Genomic DNA, 11,474 nt, shown 5'->3' on the forward strand with positions numbered 1-11,474 from the left:
TGAAGGGCTGGCACTACATGCACCGTGCAGCTAAAAGATCACACATTTTCCCAAGCAGCCAACTATTGCCTTTTAATTGGGTAACTATACCTCATGGATAACTAACTTCAACACATGGATTTGCTTAAGGGTCTTTTTTTCCCCCCCAACCAGTAACTTACAAGTCATTCCTCAATTAATAAAATTGTCTTTCCCAATAATTAAAAATACATGTAAAGAAAACTCACTCCGGATGAGATATACATAATAGAGTCACTCTATTACCCAACACCTTCTCACGTTTCAGTCTCTCAGTAACATGATCCTGCTTTAATCAACAGAAGATATGATTCAGCTTCCCTTCTTCAAGGTGCTGTCTCCTGCATCCCTGGCTGGCTTCCCCACATCTGATACCCAGCCTGTATTTCACCATCACCCTGAGCAAACCACTTTGCAGAATAAATGTGTCTCCAGTTACATACAGGTCCCCCATATACAGCCCTAGCAGATGGAAAGCATCTTAAGTCACAAGCTTAATGTGTAAGGTGGCCATTTCTAGCCTTTTCTTTCTCATACATATTATAGTTAATACCAGCACCAACAAAGACCATCAGAAGCCCTCTAGCACACAAGCTTAGAAAATTATTCCTGCTCTTCGTAGATGCCCACCAGTGACCTCAAATTGGGTGGATGCCCAAGCCAACAGCTGACTCAAGCAGCTGATGTCATTCTCCTGGCTTGTTTGGGGAAGAGCTACAAATGCAAGTGGGACAGCTTCTTAAAACTCAATGTTCACTTTCAGCTATGCCTGGGATTTGTCATAGGATTCACACTTGTTACCTGATTCAAACTGAAGCAAATAAGCTTTAGGGACTCATTTCTGTTTTGTAATTTTTTTCATTTGCAAGTCAGTGCCTTGGCATTTTTGCTGTTTTTCAGGATGGTGTAACCCCAAGTAAAAAACACACAAAGCTGTTTGCCAAGTCTACCATCTGAAGTAGATAGGGTTGTTCTGACCTCCCTCCCAGCTGGCAGGCCACTCCAGGAGCTCCAGTAGAAGTAGGTGGGGTGAGGGGGCAGGGGGGCGTTCCACAGAGGTTGATACCCAGGTCAGGAGGAAGAAGAAATGGTGTGAAATATGCCAGGGCCTGAAAGGTGTGGGGTCCTCAGAGAGTAGTATGTTTGGGGAGTATAGAAGTATGGTAAGGGTAGTCCACTTTGGGCATCTCATTTCAAATGACAGTTGTGATTTTTATGGATGCCATGATGGAAAAAAAAAAATTAAGAAACAAAGCAAGCTTTGGCAAAAGTGGCATACCATATTCTAAATTAACACTGTAAGAAATAACATGTTATATTTTTCTGAAAATAATAGTTATACATATGTAGTGGAGAAATATCGAGGACCAGGAATTGTGGCACAGCGGAGTATGTTGGGGACCCCTATATCTTGTAAGAGATCGGCTGAGTCTTGGCTTCTCAGCTTCCGAGCCAGCCTCCTACCAACCTGCAAGGGAAAGTGGAATAGCCCAAGCACCCGAGTCTCTGCCACCCCCGTGGGAGACTCAGAAGCTGCTCCTGGCTTCTGGCTGGAGCTTAGCCCACCCTAGCTGTTGCAGGCACTTAGGAAGTGAGCCAGTAAATGGAAGATCAATCTTTTTGTCCCCCGCTCTTTCAAATGAATAACTCTTAAAAAGAAAACTCAAAAAAGTCTGCTACGTAAAATAACAATCTTGTTATAACTTCAATCTTTCCCTATGTGCATATATCTTTCACAGGCCTGAAATTCTGTATGAGGGGGGATGTGGTAGTGGTGGAGTTTGAGGTTGGATGGGAGGGGTGGTGTGTGGTGGGGCTGGGGTGGGGCGGGTTAGAGGGGGGAGGGTGTTGATGAGTGGTGGAGGTTGGTTCAAGGTGGGGGGGTGGGGTGTGGGGGGTTTGGTAAGGCCTTAGTGATTTGTAGTCAGATTCAGTAGTGATAGGTGGATATTTAATTATGAAAGTGGTATTATGGTATGCAGCCTGTTAGCCAGCGTCTCAGTTCCAGCATCGAGGGTGGGAGAGATAGCGCTCATTGTGACGGGATGTATACAACTCTGAGGCGATTTGTGTGCGTTGAAATATGTGTGTTGAGTAGGAATATGAAGAGTTATAAGAAATGGGGGAGATAGCGGAAGACTATGAAGTAATTAATAGGGTCAATTATGAATAGAGGATAAAGAATTTAGTAAAATAGATATGGAGTAATAAAAATGATGAAAAGGTGGAGAATAAGGGAACTAGTACGGTGAAAGAGGGCATAGGAATTGAACCCATTAAGGGGATGAAGTGACTGGCACTGGCTAGCGGATAGAGGGCTGTCCATTATTAGGGGTCAGTAACGCTATATTCTAGTGATGCGCATATAGCCTGTTATGAGGTAGGCTGACAGGGTGTCAAATGGGAGAGGAGCTGGAAGTATGCCACTTACTGCCACCTTTAAAAATTGTTTCCTACAGTGACACTCACATGTGTTAGTATTGATCACTCACTTGCTCCATATGAATCCATCTCTAAGAACATTTTTCAAGATAAGTATTCTACCCTTCAGTTGTTACAGGCACAAATGTATTTTCTCCCCTAGCGATTCAGCCCCTTGCCTGCAACGGAATGACAGCAGAGTCAAGATTGTTTACTTCACTCAGCAAAACACAGCTCTCCCGTGCAGGGCAGCCTCTGGCTTCACCTACCCCCTCCCTCTATGGGACAAGCACTGCGTCTTATCCCCTATGAAACCTGAGGCTGAGCGCCTCGTAGCATCATCTCACCTCCTTGGCACAGCAACGGCAGTGAAGTACAGACCAACATCACAATGGTCCATTGCATGATTAAATGAACCAAAGTTTTCAGAGATTAGGCAAATGGAAGTCGGTTAACTGCCTGCAGAGTTGAAATGGACATTCAAACGCAGGCAGCTGCCTCCCTGGAGCAGCCTCATCTACCTTGGCCAGTAGTCACGCTGTCTGCTCTCCCCGGGAGGTGGAGACCAGCGAGCTCCACACTTACAGCAGCAGAAACACACATAGGCTCAGGTGCTGTCCCAGGGATTGACAGACAGTGGAGGGGGAGCTCTCATTTTAACGGTGCCTAAGACCCACCATCACCACCACCAGGGGATTCTGGCACTGCACTGCAGATGAGCATGTGGGTGGAGGAAACACTACCTATGAGCAGAGAAACTTTAGGGAAATCACATCCATTTACCATGATCCATTATCTACAGCCTACCTGAAACTTTGAAAAATTAGCAAAGTGGAGCCCGTGTGGTGGTACAGCCAGATAATCCTCTGCTTGTGGCACCAGCATCCTATATGAGTACCTGTTCTAGCCCAAGCTATCCCACCTCCAATCCAGCTCCCAGCCTGGGAAAACAGCAGAGGGGGGCTCAAATCCTTGGGCCCCTACACTCGCATCAGAGACCCAGAAGCTCCTTATTCCTGGCTTCAGATCAGAGCTCAGCTCTGGCCAATATAGCCATTTGAGGAGTCAACCAGTGGATGGAAGATCTGTCTCTCCTCCTCTCTGTAAATCTGTTTTGTGGCAATGAAAACTTGCTTACTAGATATAGGATTCCAAGTGGGGATGATGAAAACATTTAAGAGATGGGTGGTGATGACAGAAATATAACATTAGGAAGGTATCTAAAGCTGCTGAACTGTACACCTGAGCAGAGCTAAGATGGTGAACGTTGCGTTGTGTACTTTGTAAGCATAGCAGGATGCTAACCTCTTAGCTGCCTGGGAAAAGGTGCCTCTGACAAGTCCTCCTGCTGATGGGGAAACAGGTGACAGTGAGCCCCAAGAGATCCTCAAGAAAAGGAGTAGAAGATGAAGGATGAAGCAAAGCCGGCCCTTGCACACGCCCTTCTCCATGTGGCCCATCTTTGCACTCGGGCATGAGGTCTGTGCTCATGGTACTGTAACACGCCTCCCTGGCTGTGGTTCATCACATCACTGGCCCACGACACTACTCACCATGTCCACACACATGGTGGCGAGGGAAGAGAAGAGCTGTCCCAGCGACAGCCCTACCCTGGCACCTGTGAGACTCCCTCGGGTGTCACCTGGCCTACTCAGTCTCCCCTTTCTGGTTTGAGTTCCAGTGTCACCTCCTCAGAGAGGCCCTGCCTGCTCCCACCTGCCCAGGACTCTAATGTTACACTGCCACTGCGGGCTGGTCTTACTAGCTTGTGTCTCTGCAACAAAGTTTACTTTCCACTTGTGTACCGCTCCTTTGTCTCCCCTGATTCAAAGTAGACATTCCTGAGAGCCGGGAATGTGCAGCTTTGCTCCCTGAAGCCTGGCCTCAGATACAGCAGGAGCTCAATAAATATTTGCAGGCTAAGCCAATGAGTCAGCTTCCTTTGGGTCACTTTGTGTGATCTGCTCATGCTATCCCCAAGGTGACTTGCAGGAAAGGTCACATGGGACCAGGCGTGTCAAACCAAGATGCTTTGCAAGTGGAAACAGGCCACCTGCAAGGTGAGGGTTGTGGGGAGACACCTACCTCCAAGTCCCCCTTCCGCAATGACCATGGCACAGTGGGGCGCCCTGCCTCACTCCTCCCCCTCAGGTACAGATCTGTCTGGGTGCTCAGGGCACTCCTGGTGGAGGAGGCACTAGACATGGATTGCTAGGGGAGAGCAAGGCAGGACCAGGCAAGGCGCTGGGAGATGCACTTAAGTGCAGGGAGCTGCTACTCCTCCTCAGCCTGTGTACAGACCACAAGGCCATACACGAGCCTGCTGACTGAGTCTGGCTTGGCTGGAAGTAGAAGCAGGTGAAGTGAAACAAGCAAACCAGACGACCTCACAGTAGAGCAAGTAGCAAAGACTCAAGCTGGGAGGGGCAAGGCCCCAGAACAGGCAGAAAAACCAAAGGGGGAGATTCCCAGGCAGCCGCGTCACACGTGTGGCAGGACACAGCCTCTGCCACCGACTCCCAGTCTCCCGCTGGGCCACTGCAGTTTCCTCCCTAGATGTGCCAAGCCACACAGCTGCCACATCCCCAGAAAGTGCTAAGACATGAAAGGCAGGAAAACCAGAGCGAGTGGAGAATGAATCCTCAAGTTGGACAAAAGGCAAGTAGAATAAATGAGGAGGGCCCCTTTAACTTCCTTTCATGAGAGCCACTGCAGATGAGGATACACTTTAAGGGGCTCCCAGATGAGCAGTGGAAACTTTGTGCTGGGGAATGCTACAGTAAATCCATGGCCGCCTCTGCGTAGCCATGTGAAACACCACAACCGTGGACCCACGCTCTGCAGCACAGCACACAGCAAGTACAGCACACTTGCCTTCCCCACGGCATGGCCGGCCTGAGAGAAAATCAGCCATTTCAAAACTTCGGAGGAGTTTCTACTGAAGCATTTGCCTTTCACATCATTACAAATAGAAAAATCCTAAATCAAAGCAGCATATGTTCTGCAAATGTCTGAATATTCATCGGAGTATCTGTGAAAACCAAACCAAACCAAACCTGCCCTCCAGTCCCACCCAGTTCTCCTCTAACCAATAACTCCCGCTTTGGCTTTGACTTGGGGGCTGCAGCCAAATGTTCCCACACAGTAGCACACCCTCTTCTTTTCCCCTTCCTCTAGGGCTGCCAGTCCCCCTGGCTCAAAGGCATTGAGAAAGTCCTGTTAACATCTACCATGGGCAGGTAGTTGAACTTTACACAGAAATTCCCTAAGAGGTCAGTGGTGTGCTAATTAGTAAGCAGCCCCTGATGGGTACAGGGTATTACCTGGTAATAGTTAGTACCCACCCTCCAATACCCAGGCAGCTAGCTCCACCTCTCACCTCTCCAGCATCCCCTCAGTGAGTGAGGTCTCTTTCACCCTAAACCATTGCAGCTTACACGCTTCATATGCATTTGCTGTGCCCGCCCTTCCTTCCATGCTGCCTGTGGCTCCAGAAATTTGTAGATTCCTGACTTAGAATGTACCTAAGTACCCCGGAAATGAATACCTGGAGGAGGGACAGATCCACAAATTGAAAACAAGGTTTATATTATCAACAAAAGAATGATTAAATACAGCTCGGTACATTCACACCTAGGAAAACAGGTGTTGCTGCTTTTGTGGCTAGATCATTTTACCTGGAAATATTTCCAGTACACATTGTTATACTTTTTAAAAGATAAAAATGGGCAAACATTTGATGTAGCATTGAAACCACTGCTTGAGACAGCCCTATGATGTAGCAGTGTGCCTGGCTTCAAGTCTGGGTTCCACTCTCCAGTTCATCTTCCTGCTAATATGCACCCTGGAAGGTAGCAGGTGTAAACTTACGGATTTAGACCCTGCGACCCACATGGGAGACTCAGATGGAATTCTGGTCTCCTGGCCTCAGCCCTGGCCTCAACCCTGCTCAGCCCTGGCTTTTGTAGTTATTTGGAAGAGTGCACACATAGATGCTAGGTGTGTGTGTGTGTGTGTGTGTGTGTGTGCTTGCCTTCCAAATACAATACTTTTAAAAGTAGTTGAACATGATATGAACTTACCTGTATAAAAAAAAAACTGCACACAAGTATATCTTTATATTTGTGCCTGTGTGGTGTATCGATACTGAGGGAAAAAAAAGTAAGAATATCCACTAACAGGAGCAACCGATATTACTTCCAGAAAAAAAACTCAGCAGGATAAGATAGAGATTAATGAGGGCTTTTCCCCTGCCTATAGTGTTCTTTACAAACAAGCATGTATTAATTAAAAATGAACACTTTAAAAAACCTCAAATTGCTCTTTTCATGCAGCTCCAGGAAGCTCTTTAGTGGGTGAAATAGCTCGAGGAAGGCAGCAGAGCTCGTTCACACTTGCCTAGGGCTTGTTTATCCCACTTAACCTAAACTGCAGCCAACAAGGCTAATGGCTTTGGACTGGCCACTCCTGGCCAGCCCATCTCCTCCCTCCCCAGCTCCAACAGTCACCTCTCTGTGGATGACTCCCCCACACCGCCTCCTCTCACACGCTGCAGTTGGGACCTTCAGGCTTCTTACAAGGTAGAGCCAGCCAGTACCTGCACCGGGCTCCCACCCCATTCTCTTCCTAACACAGTTTCACTGGCTAACTTACTCTTTCCTATGAACTGTACCTTCTCTTTTCCCAGGAACCCAGGAAGAACACTTCCCAATCTTCTCTAGCCCTCCCTCTTCACCCACACACTGACCTCCCCCAAATAGCCAATGGGTTGTCACATTCTTGCTGCCAATTTTTCTAAAATGTTCTTCCCAACCCCTAACTTCCATGGTCACTGATCCAAAAGCCTTTGCACACACCCACTGGAAGAATAAAATGACCTTCAAGTGGTCTCCTTGCCCTTGATTTTGATCCTCCTACTGGAATCTCAGCTGGTAAAGGGCCAACATTCCAATCTCTTGAGATCATTCTGTGCCCACAATTCCACATCTATTGTATTCTCTGTGTTCCCTCCTTTGTGTCTTCTGCAAACCTTGGATGCCAGGTCTTTATAATACATCATCCAAGTACCCAATACAAATGAGGGACTGAGCCAAGAATAAGGTTCTGAGTACAGATCTTTGTCCAAGAGAACCCAGGGCTTATCATCATAATAAAGAGAGTAGCTTAAAAACTTAATGTTAGATGTTTTTCAGAGGCCATCTCATCTATCACCTTATGGTAATACCCTGGGAGTGATTACTGTCATCCTGATTTTAGAGATTTTTGAAGGGGACACTGAGAATGATAAGGTAATTTGCAAAAACCCTCACAACTACTAAGTGGTAGTGCCTGTTGAATCCAGAGTTCATGGTTTTCCACCGCAAAGGTGAAACCTTGCGTCGTGTCTGACCTTCTAAAAGAGCACTCACCTCTTAGTCCACATCAAGGATGTTCTCCATTCTTGCTCCAAACCTATCTCTGGCACAACAGGTGTGTGAAACTCGTAAACCTTTCCTGCTCCATTTCACTTAATCCTCACCACAATGCTATGGAGAAGTTACCATCATTATGTCCATCTTGCTGATTCAGAAATCAATGCATGGAGGAATAAAACATTGACTAATCTACAAACCAGAAATGATCTCAAAATCATTGCTGGTAAATAGCTTAATCCAGGCCAACCGTCAGAACACAGCAAAGCTGGACCAAATCTAGGCCTGTCTTCCTGGAAAGATTCTAAGGAGTAACACAGATTCCCACTCTCATAGTCAATCAGTAAGCATTTACGGAGCGCCTCAGTGGCAGGCTCTGTGTGACATGAGAGCTGGAGATAACAGCAGCAAACAACCAACAAGCCATGCCCTGGGCTTGGTGGAACACAAACTCGGAAAGACAAACATGAACACGGCAAGTGGCAGAGTACAGAGAGGTCTGGAAAATGGTAACCTCCAACATTAGAAAGCCATGGACCTGGCGGAGCTCAGGGTTTTGTTCTCAGCAAGTGAACTGATAAAGGCTCAGTCCACCACAGTGGAGAACAAGGAAGGAAACAGGCTGTGGATAGACTGAATTCCGTTTGGGGAACGAGTCTTGGGGAGATGCCAGCTGGGCAGCTGGTTGTGTAGCCCTGGAGAGAGATGTGCACTGCAGAAAAATGTGGCAGCAGCAGCAGGAAGGTGCCACTCAGGCAAGTGGAGGTCAGGACACCAAGAATCCGCAACATGTGTGTGGAAGCAACCCAGAAACAGCCTGCCCTGAAGGAGACCTGCCTACCTGGGGAACTAACCCTCCCTCAAGAAGAAGCCTGCTAAGGAGGCATCACCGTCCCCTGAAGAGGAAGATCTTGCATCCTCCCATCAAGTTATGCATCTCCTTCCAGCCCTACATCAGAAAACTCCAGCCCAGAGCTCCCTCTCCTGGCCAGGCACTCTGTGACTTAGGGACACAGATTTTGGCAGCTATTTGCACCCTGAGACCCTCAGCAACCAGAAAGATATTTGATGATGAATACTAAGCACAGAACTAGAAAGACATCAGATGTCCTCCTTCTAGAAAAACCAAACACTATAGTCAATGTCACAGAGTAATTAAGCAATAAATCAACGGCAGGGCATTTGTGCCAACTAGTCACCCCAGACGGACCTGAATGGCCTCCTCGGTACAAAGCATCCAACATGCTGGGCATCCCGCCAGGTTCTCTCCTGGGCCTTTGCTCTGAATAAAACTGGTCACAAGGTGAGCATTCCTTGCCTCTCCTTATTCATTCTTTTTCCTTGTGATGTCCTATCTCAGTCCTCACAGCCCCTGGCTTCCAGAATTCTTCAAATTGAATGGAAATTCCTTGACAAAGTCAGAAATGAGGATGGAGGGCCTGGCTCAGCAGCCTAGTGGCTAAAATCTTCACCATGCATGCACTGGGAACCTATATGGGTACCAATTCATATCCTGGCTGCTCCATTTCACTTCCAGCTCCCTACTTGTAGCCTGGAAAAGCAATAGAGGACGGATGGCCCAATGCCTTGGGACCCCTGGAAGAAGCTCCTGACTCCTGGCTTCAGACCAGCTCAGCTCCGGCTACTGCAGCCACTTGGGGAGTTAACCAGTGGATGGAAGATCCTTCTCTCTGTCTCTCCCCTCTGTAAATCTGACTTTCCAAGAAAAAGAAATAAATCTTGAAAAAATAAGGAAGAAAGAAATAAGGATGAAAATGTTGTGCAAAAGAAAACACCAAGGAATAGCAATAAAAGGTTCTTTCCCAGGAATCAAATTATCAAGCCAGCCCCTTTAACCAAACATGGTCATAATTTATGGCCTAACAGTGATTCCTCATCGATGGTGCTTCATGTTAGCCTTCTCCAAATAAATAAACATCTAGAATCGTGAGGAAAGGAGAGAGGTCATAACATCTTGTTTCACCAATGACAGAAGCTGCCAGGACCGCACCTGATTTATCATTTAGCTCAGGTCAATGGACAGACAGCACCAAATGAGGGTCTTGCTCACTAGGTTCCCTAGCAGCCAGCTCAGCACCTGACAAGCAGGAGTGACTCCACATGACTGCAAAATGCATGAAAGATGGATGGATGAGAAGGGATGTCTGAGGAAAAAAGAAGATGACAGGAGAAACCAACAAGCAAAACTAAGAAACCAGTGCATGCTGGGTGGCATGCACGTGGAATACATGATGGAGAACACTTAGGGGAAGGGACAACCAATGACCCTCCATGCGAAGCTCAGCATCTTGGCACGCCCACAAAGCCAGCCCCACAGCAGTTCCATCCCGGGCTCTGATCCTATTGTACTGTTAGATGCAAAGCAAAACATACTTGCCAAGTTACTGTTCAAGTTTGGGATTTGCTTTCTCTTTTTCTTCCTATATGCCTTAGAAATGCCTTCTGGGTTTTTTTTTTTTCTTTTAGCTTTTCACTCAAAATAAAATTTGACATTGGATCTAATCATTCTAAGGTAATCCTGTGGCCCCAGCTGTGTCATTCCAGTTTGTACTACTATTTTTTCCCTTTTTAAGTCCAGAAAAGCAGATCCATGCTATGGTTAGAACACGGTTTGTCCCCCCAAAAACCCAAGCAGGTGTCCAATCCCTAGACATGTAATCGGGCCATGGTGTCCAGAGGTGGGACCTTTGGAAAGTGGTGAGGATTAGATGAGGCCATGCATTTGCAGTCTCCACGACTGAGTTCTGGTGGTTTTATAAACAGGGACAGACAGACACATGTGTCCCCTTCCTCTTGTAACCTAAGACTGTGTTTCTTTAGGACTGTCAGCAGGAAAGGTTGTCACCAGATGGGGCCCTTAGCCCCTGCCCCTCTGGAACCATGAGCTCAGTGGACGTGGCTGGCCTGCCTTAGTTGCGTCTCCATGATAGTGAATGTGCCAGCACACCTGCATCTGTAGTCCTCAAGCATGCTGCCCTTCAGTCCCACGGTCGAGCTCCAACACGTGAGTCTGATCATGGAAAACACAGCAGCAAGTGTCCCCGTTTGACAAAAACCAGGCATTCCATTTCCACTCAACAGGAAGGCAAACCTAGAGGTGACCGCTGATTACACAGTGAGAGCACACACTACCTTGGTACTCTTCCACCAAGTGCTCCGAGTCCCCAGCCCCAGCAGCTCGCAAGCTGCATCTGGGTCTCCTGGAATTCAATATGCACACTCAAGAGCAGCAAGCTCATTTTACTTCTGGTCTTTGATGATCATGGCTAGCTAATATTTTTCAAATCTGAAATACAATCTAAATGGGTTCTAGATTAGTATCTCTATTTGGGACTTAGTCACAAAATGGTAGCGAACTGCTCACACAGGATTGGCTGAATGGTGGGACCTTTGTCGTAACACAGCAGTAGGTAAAACGTGACAAAGCATGCAAACACCTCGGAGATGGCCTTCCTGGTATTTGATAAAACTCAATTCCCTTTCACTTGGTTCAAATCTAGGACTGCAGAACTACTTCCTCAAAGTGACTCAGGTTATTTTTTTTTTAAGACTTATTGCTTATTTTTATTGCAAAGTCAGATATACAGAGAAAAAGGACGGAGG

This window comes from Ochotona curzoniae, unplaced genomic scaffold (genome assembly GCF_017591425.1).
Source record: "Ochotona curzoniae isolate NIBS_2020 unplaced genomic scaffold, NIBS_Ocur_1.0 contig_66, whole genome shotgun sequence".
NCBI classification, from domain to species: Eukaryota; Metazoa; Chordata; class Mammalia; order Lagomorpha; family Ochotonidae; genus Ochotona; species Ochotona curzoniae.